The sequence below is a fragment of the Meleagris gallopavo genome, chromosome 1 (assembly GCF_000146605.3).
Source record: "Meleagris gallopavo isolate NT-WF06-2002-E0010 breed Aviagen turkey brand Nicholas breeding stock chromosome 1, Turkey_5.1, whole genome shotgun sequence".
In the NCBI taxonomy this organism is placed as follows: domain Eukaryota; kingdom Metazoa; phylum Chordata; class Aves; order Galliformes; family Phasianidae; genus Meleagris; species Meleagris gallopavo.
The window spans coordinates 151,040,625-151,048,599 of NC_015011.2; the positions used below are offsets into that span (position 1 = coordinate 151,040,625).

At 43.0% G+C, this 7,975-nt stretch overlaps 1 long non-coding RNA gene across 1 annotated transcript in view; it reads left to right on the forward strand.

The window, feature by feature from the left end:
* Positions 1-7,568: 7,568 nt before the first annotated feature.
* LOC116216321 overlaps positions 7,569-7,975 on the forward strand; it is a 3,055-nt gene continuing 2,648 nt past the window's right edge. The window contains exon 1 of the long non-coding RNA XR_004158873.1: positions 7,569-7,904. This is a non-coding gene — a long non-coding RNA (uncharacterized LOC116216321). The remainder of the gene's footprint in view (positions 7,905-7,975) is intronic.

Here is a 7,975-nt window from a genome sequence, read left to right on the forward strand (position 1 = left end):
TTTAGGTTGGACGTCAGGTGGAAGTTCTTTACCAATAGGCTGGTGAGGTGGTGGAACAGGCTGCCCAGAGAGGTTGTGGATGCCCCATCCATGGGCATGTTGGATGGGGCCATGGGCACCCTGGTCTAGTATTAATTGTGGAGGTTGGAGGCCTTACCTGTGGCGGGGGGGTTGGGTTGGAGATTCATGATCCTTCAGGTCTCTTCCAACTAGGGCCATTCTGTGATTCTGTGTGACTCAGATAGCTCTGCTGGTTTTCTACAAAAAAGAATGGTTTTATCATTCTGATATTGATAGTATTCCAAGAACGGATGGAGATTCCACTCCTGATTTGTTCCCAGATGATCAGCACGAGAACAACTTGATTTTAAAAACGTTTTACTAGAGCCCATTTGAGTACAGAATTGTGAGCCAGATATCTTTATTATTGCCCTCAATCTCAACTAAATCTATAAAAGGCCTCCCATTAATCTCACTGGGAAATGGATCAGGTCTCATACACCTCCCTGTGCCCTTGAAAAAACTAAAGAATTTCAAGGTGGTTTTTTCCCACTTAGGAGTTTGTAGCAATTCAAGACCCTTCAAGATTTGCTACAATCAAAATGCTTTTCTGCAGACCTAATGTATTGATGAAAACATCCATGCAAGCAACTTTATTTCATACCAGTAATGTGGAATGCTAGCTTTCAAAAAATGACCTGGCAATCTTCCCACCACATACATCTGGTTCTACATTAAAGTAAATGAAACTGACCCATGGAAACAGTTGTAATTTTAAGTGTTTTCTGTTTGAGAACATTATTTTCCATTCAGTTCCTCATCCCCTCCATACTTTGAGATACCAGCTGGCTTAGTTTCTTTCCTCTCTTATTAAAGTAAAGTAAGCATACTTATACATTCAAAATACCTATGTATAATTTTAAAGATCCATTTTCTCCTTTGTGTGAGAATTCATTTAAATTGCTGCTAAAGTATAATTTGTTTTGCTCATGTAGCAAAATAACACTTCTGTAATAGGTGCCAACAAAAGTTTTGTTTGCTCCAAGTGACCATTTGGTAGATAAAAAAGGACTTTTCTTTGCAGCTTGCATCAAATTGGAAGAAACTATGAGCTCAGTGAGGTACAAACAGCACAGAAAATACCAACAGCAACTTTAGTGAGATTAACTCACACACTTGTTTCTCTTCAGAAACCTATGAGTACAGATGTGTACTGGTGACCCTGTTTCCTTCATAGTGGTGACCTCAAAAAACCAACAGGTTGCTGTGAGAAAACTTGCACTGGATTATTCTACCTCATCTGGGAAGAAATGTCTGTTCTCAAGGCTCTCTCTATTACATGACCAAATCGTGATTAGTGGAGGGTTATTAGAGTTAGGGTAGTATGGTTAGGTTTTGGTTGGACTTGATGATCTTTAAGGTCTTTTCCAACCTGAGCAATTCTATGATTCCATGATTCTATGAAATAATAGCACAGCAGTACTGATAAGTGAATAGCCACTTTTTCTATTTTCAGGCAATTCTGAACTTGTTTTACTTAAGTTAATCTGTAAGGTGATTTGTGGTAGAGTATTAAGCTACCTAAAAGCAAAAGACAAAATAATTGTAGCAATGAATTATGTATGTCTTCAATTTTTTTCTTTATTTGCATAGCTTAAATATTTTAAAAGGATAATCTAATTTTTGAAATTAAATTTTATTTAAAAATATTTAAAGCAGGACATTTGAAATAGTTTTTATTCAGTTTTCTTAAGATTTTGGAAACAATCCAGAAAAAAAGTTGATAACATGTTTGTCAATCAAAATATTGAATAAACAATGAGATTACTGTAAAAATGTTGATCCTATTATACTATTCACAGAGCCATCAAGAAGTATTAAGTTGGAGGACTGTATCTTCATCTGAACTATTGTGCAAGTGTCCCCTGCGACTGCACGGTTTGCACCATGTCTGGTATCTTTTTCAGTATCTCATTTGCTCAGCATCCCTGGAGTCACTGGAGTCACTAAAAGAATTGCCAACATCAGAACAGACCAGATCCCCAGTGCATGCTGCCTTTATACATCTGGGATCTTCTTATTTCTTTGAATAAATGAATGAAAAGAGGAAGGAATCAGTGTTGAGTGATCTTCCAGCTTTGCATGATTCACTGAGAACTATATATTCTCACTGCAAATGGCTCAAAGTCTGTATACTGGGAATTGTGCTATTTCAAGCTTTGTAGTGTTCAACAAAGAAAAGTAGCTTTATGGCTCAGCTTATTTGGTAATCCTTTCTTAATTATGGGAATACATATGAATCTAAAATGAAAGGCTATGCTCAAAAGAAAATAAAAAAAAGAAACCTTTCCATGTATACGTTCCTCTTCAGCCACAGAAACAACAAAAGAGGAATATGAAATCTCACCCAATCTTATAAGAGCAAAAAATAGGTACTTAATTCAAAGCCGGTCACCATAGTCTTCCTTTATAATAAATGGAAAGACACAGAAGGATTCATTTCAGATGACTTGTTCTGATGCCTACATTAGAACGAGATGAATAGCCTTATGCAAGTGCCTATCTTTTGCCATTGATTTAAAAGGGATCCCAGTGTGACTTAGATGCCTAAGGTAAGTGAGATTAATCTTACCCTGAACCTAAAGGGACAATATGGTTTGACTTCTCTAAATGTACACAGACTTCAACAAAACTAAGGAAATTTCCATTCCAGATCAATAGTGTCCTATATTTCCTATTTTATTTTATAAATGTTTGTTTAAGATATTTCTTGGTAGCTATTATAGATGAGAAAATGAAAGAACACGACCTTCCCCTCTCCAACTTTGTCCTCAGTGGGATGCTTTTGAGTACCTGCATTAACATTTTGCTTGCCTGACTAAGCCAATTACCAGTATGCAGAAAAGCAGTGCTGAACTTCAAGGGGGGCAAGATTGTCCAAAAAGAATATCTTCCAGCTTCTGTAGAAGGAGAAATGATGACTTTATTAATGCACTACTGCTGTCAGAATAGGAAGCTGGGGTGAATGAATGAATGCCACTTTTGAGCGGCTGTGCATGTATCCTGACCTGGTAAGTGTCTCACAATGGGTGCAATTATCTTTGCCGCGATGCCATATCATTAGTTGTCATCCTAATTGTCACACCAGTCACTTGACAAAGATTTATTTGATGTGTAGTACTACAAGCCAAGCCTTGGGATATACTCACGAATTAGACATCTCCGCGTTCTGAAAGAATTGCACCTTTCCAGAGATGAGGACAACAGGATCTCTACAGCAGTGCTTAATTAGTTAGATTTACAGTGTACTGCTGCTTCTAGTAGTTGGTGTGCAGTAGCTAAATGTGTTTCTGAGTGGGAATGGCAAACAAAGACTCAGTCCCTGAGCTGTATTTTCTCAGAGACAGTGGGAGAAGGGACACAATGCACTCATACAACCAGAAAACCTGCAATAAATGCGTATTGATAATTACGCTGCGCACAAATTGACATCTCTTATAGTCTCGATGTTTGTCCTAGTGAAATTTAAATGCTATGGTGTTGATGTAATCAAGCCTCCCCCCCTTGCTCCATTGTCTCCAGGCAGTTGGGATCAGCAGTAAGGATGCAGAGCGCACGAAGCATGGTTGGCCATGGCAAGACCCAGCTGCTGAGTTAAGGATGATATCTTTTCAGTAGCTGCATCTGGCTCTTTGGCAGGCTCCACAGGCCAATCTGCTGGCAGGCCTGGGTTTGCCTCTGGGTCTGTCATCTGTCATGCTGTTCTGCTGCTGATGGGCTGTCTCTGCTGCCTGGCTCTCCCAGGCTGCATTTGCCTTTCAGCTGCATGTGCTGCTGCTCAGCACTGAAAGACAAGGGGATGGCAAAGATGTATGGTTCAGAGTGCAAGACCAGGACAGCATGCTCAGCATCAGAAATATGTTTGGCACATGCACATTTATGCACGATTTAAAAAACAGCCCTGCAGATCTGGAACCGACTTGAAGACTACTTGCTATGCTTTGCTGCTAATTGGTAAGGCAGCGCTCCGGTGACTGATGCACCTTTGTTTTTAATTATGACACCTTCATTTCAGCATATAGCTGATGATGACATACACAATCATTGATTAGCAAAGCAGAAGCCTTAATGAGCATGGGGTAGCTTAGTGGGCTGCCTGTAAAATAAATAGAGAATGTAATAGAGATTTCTCCCTTCCTTACTGCATAGCGCATAATAACTTGAAGAAAACAGTTAAAATAAAATATTAACAGGCTCACAGAACTGCAAAACCAGCTTGCTGTTAACATGTCCAGTAGTGAGAGAAAATTACAGGTTTCATTGTGTATGCTGCACCATCTGCCTACACAGAGAGCCTAAGCTGTAGGCTCTCCCAAGGGAAATTGCTGTGGATAAGTTATTCAATTAGAACAGCATTATTGGCCAGCTACCTTGGAGAATTGGGTTGATGATGTTGTGATTATCCTGCTCTACATTCCTTCATGTCTCAGACAGGCTGCATTGCTTTGCAACTTCCTTAAGTGTTCACTCAGTGTACAGTAGGTGAGCTATTGAAATAGGGAATATCAGGGATGTCTGAAAGGAAATCAATTTTGAATGAACTTTCTCTGCTTAGCAACAGCCTACGTATTCTGAGTCATATTGTATTTTTGCAGACTTCAGTGTACTAAGTGACAGAACCAGCAGTGGGAGGAAAGAGAATCTCACTGTATGCATTTAACCCTGCAGTTGGGCACCAGGACTCTTGTGGCAGGTTACAAAATAGGACAATTCTCCTTCAGGTGTGACATTCCTATTACAGGTACAGAAACTTTAAAAGACTGCAGCGAGACTTGTTTGGAGAAACTCCTTTGACTCCTTATCACCAATGCTAAAGGCAAGTTTCTCTTCTTTGAAACTATTTTCTTTCAAAATAGAACAAATCAGGGTCTGATCCCAATCTTGCAAACTCACATTTTTGCTGGCCTCCTGTTGAAGATAATGACATCTGAGAAGTACTGCAATATTCTCAAAATAGTGTTCTCAACCTCACTTTTCTGCCTGTACTGGAACCTAGAGAAACACACGTGGTTTGTTTGTTTGTTTTTAATTAATTACTAATGTTTTTTAATAAGAAGAAATGCCGTGCCTTAAAAGAAATTAAATTTTTAAAACTAAAATCAGAATCGCCCTATCACTTTTTATAATCTAGTGCTGCTCTACTTGTCCCTGGTCTACTTCACTACTATTAATGATGGGATTTTAAGACTGCAGAGACTTGCTGTGCCATTTCTTTTGACATCCTGCATCACACAGAGTGTAGAATTTTTAGTCTCACCAAATGAATTTGTATCCCTTTAAAGTAAGCAGCAAAGGCTTATTGCTTTCCCAGTGAAGCCCAAACATTGCCATTTTTTTCAGCTGTTCCTACACTCAACATTATAGTCATATTTCTTTTGTGGCTAATCTAGCCTGGAAAGCCTAACAAGGATCCTTATGAGAGCTCCTTGGAGAGGCACATTTTTTCAATGTGCTTTAATCAGAGCTGAGCTCTCCCTTAAAGATGACTTATGTGAGTTCTGAGTTCACACCACTATCAGTAATATTTTCCTCCTTATTCAAAGATGAATGTCTTGTTAAACGAAGATGTGCATAATCCACAAGGTCCACAGGAGGAAGGCATTGCGAGGTGACAAATGAGGTCAATGGCTTTGCAGCCAAAGAGCCTTCAGATGAGCTTTGATATGTCCACCCTCTGGAAATAGCAGTGATATTGCATGGCTGATAACATCAGGTCAGCTTGTTTCATTTTTCATTGTTTTCCTTTCACTGCTTATTTTTCTATTGTGTATTACAGATGGGAGAGACCCTGCCTGTCCACCTTGTCCTTAGCACAGAGCCTTGCTCAGAAAGAGAGGAAGCAGTCAGTTGTCCCAGATGGCCAGAGCAGATCAGGCCACAGAGGATGGAGGGGGAGGACTTCTCAATAGTTTTCTGCAAATCTTCTTTGTGCTGCATCTTACATGATTTACATTATTTCCCAGATCCCACCACTGCTTCTGTGTGACTCTAGGGGATAGAGGCTTTAAACTTAGTGATTTCAGAGTACCAACACATAGAACTGAATACTGATGTAGTGCTGTTGTAACGTGTTCTCATGCTGCTAATGAAAAATATCATAGTAATAATGAGTCCTTACAATCAGTAAGAAAATCCAATTTCTGCTTATGTGGTGTCTCTCAGTATCCTTCCCTGCCACTGAAGGTAGGGAAGAAAAAAAAAACACCTGCACATCTGTTCCATCAACTACCCACCCAAGTCCCCTGAAGACTTTTTTGATTATCCTCAGGCTTTTCTCAGCAACTTCATCACTGCCAGCCTGAACTATCAATAATGGGTAATAGCTAGAATGGCGAATCAGACCGGGAAGATTCCTAGAAATATCCCTGACCCATTCCACAGGGAGGCAGCACACCTCCCTACAGATACAGTCAGGCAGACATACAGGACCATCCATTCCTCTCAGCAAGGAGCCACCTATGACAACTACCTTTCTGTCCTTCCATATGGAGGCAGTCCTGAGGTGTGGAGTTGACTGCTTCACCCAAGGCAACCTCACGGGTAGACCTCCCTCCACACCCTCACTCACATCTCCCTTGAGTTCCAGGGCCTCAAACCTATTTTGCAGAGGCACCTGGGGAACCAAGGATGGTTGGGATAGGGAATGCCCACTTCGCCAAGCTAGTACTCATTTCCACTCCTCCTCCTCTCTCAAATTGCCTTGCTCTGCTCTTCAGTGGCAGGGCAGGGGGTCCAGCACTGTCTAGTGAATATCACCTTGATGCCTTTCAGGGAAAGAGTTACGCTGCTGTACCAAGTTGAGAGAACCATCATCACCACCACTGTCCAGTTGTCCTTGCAGAGAACTGTACCTGTTCCACAGGGGCAGCTAGGAAGGCAGGGGAATCTCTGGGAGGGCACACCTGCATCGCTGAGCAGGGGCCTTTTGCCACTGCCCACACCCCCGATTCTTCACCGTTGTTGCTAGGGAGAGGAGAGGACAGGGGCTCACTGCAGCAGGATCACTGTCCACATGCTCATTCCCCTCTGTCACCTGCTTGCAAGGTGGCAGGGGGTGACACGCTCCATGTGGAGCCTCAGTTGGCTGCCAAGATCTCGGGGCCAATAGGGTTTGGCTCCACCAATCAATCTCCCTCTCACATTCCCTGATGCTCCTCAGCCTCTCCACCTCCTCCTTCAGGTCAACCACAAGGCTGAGTAAGTCATTTAGCTGGTTGCATCTCACACAAGTGCTGTCTCTCACCTAGCACTACGAAGGCCAGGCTCTGGCACTCACAACAGCCAGAGACCTGCGCACTGGCATCTTGTTTACAGACCTCAGTCTGGGTCCCCACATTCTTCCTGGCAGTAGCCTTCTGCAGGGGTGCAGCCATGGCAAACCAGCAGACTCACCAGCACTATTCGGGTAGCCTTAATGGGGTGTGACAGATCAGCCCTGCCCTACTGCCGGTAGTGCTGGCACCGCCCTCGCCCCATTACCAGCCCGTTAACGGGTGCCCCCGCACTTATCACTCGCTTCACAGTGATAACAGTCCTCCTCCCTGTGTAGTCCCGTGAACGGGTGGCTTACCATTTCACCGCCTCTGAACGGCCCACGTGATTCACACGCCCTGAAGGCTCCTCTCCATCCCTGAGGCTTTTTCTAGGCAGGGGGGCGTGGATGCAGAGCCGTTGCCCTGGCAACGCCCACTTCACGTCAGCCGCTCTCGTGAGAGCTGCCGGGCTGCTCTGTTATCTCGGGGTTCCCTGGATGAAGGAACCGACTGAAACCCTGCTGTACCTCGCGGTCAGTCGCTGCGGTTCTGGCCGGGACAGCTCCGAAGCGGCGAACCTCGGCGATCAAGGTCAGGTTGGATGGGGCCCTGGGCAGCCTGGTCTTGTATTAAATGGGGAGGTTGGTGGCCCTGCCTGTGGC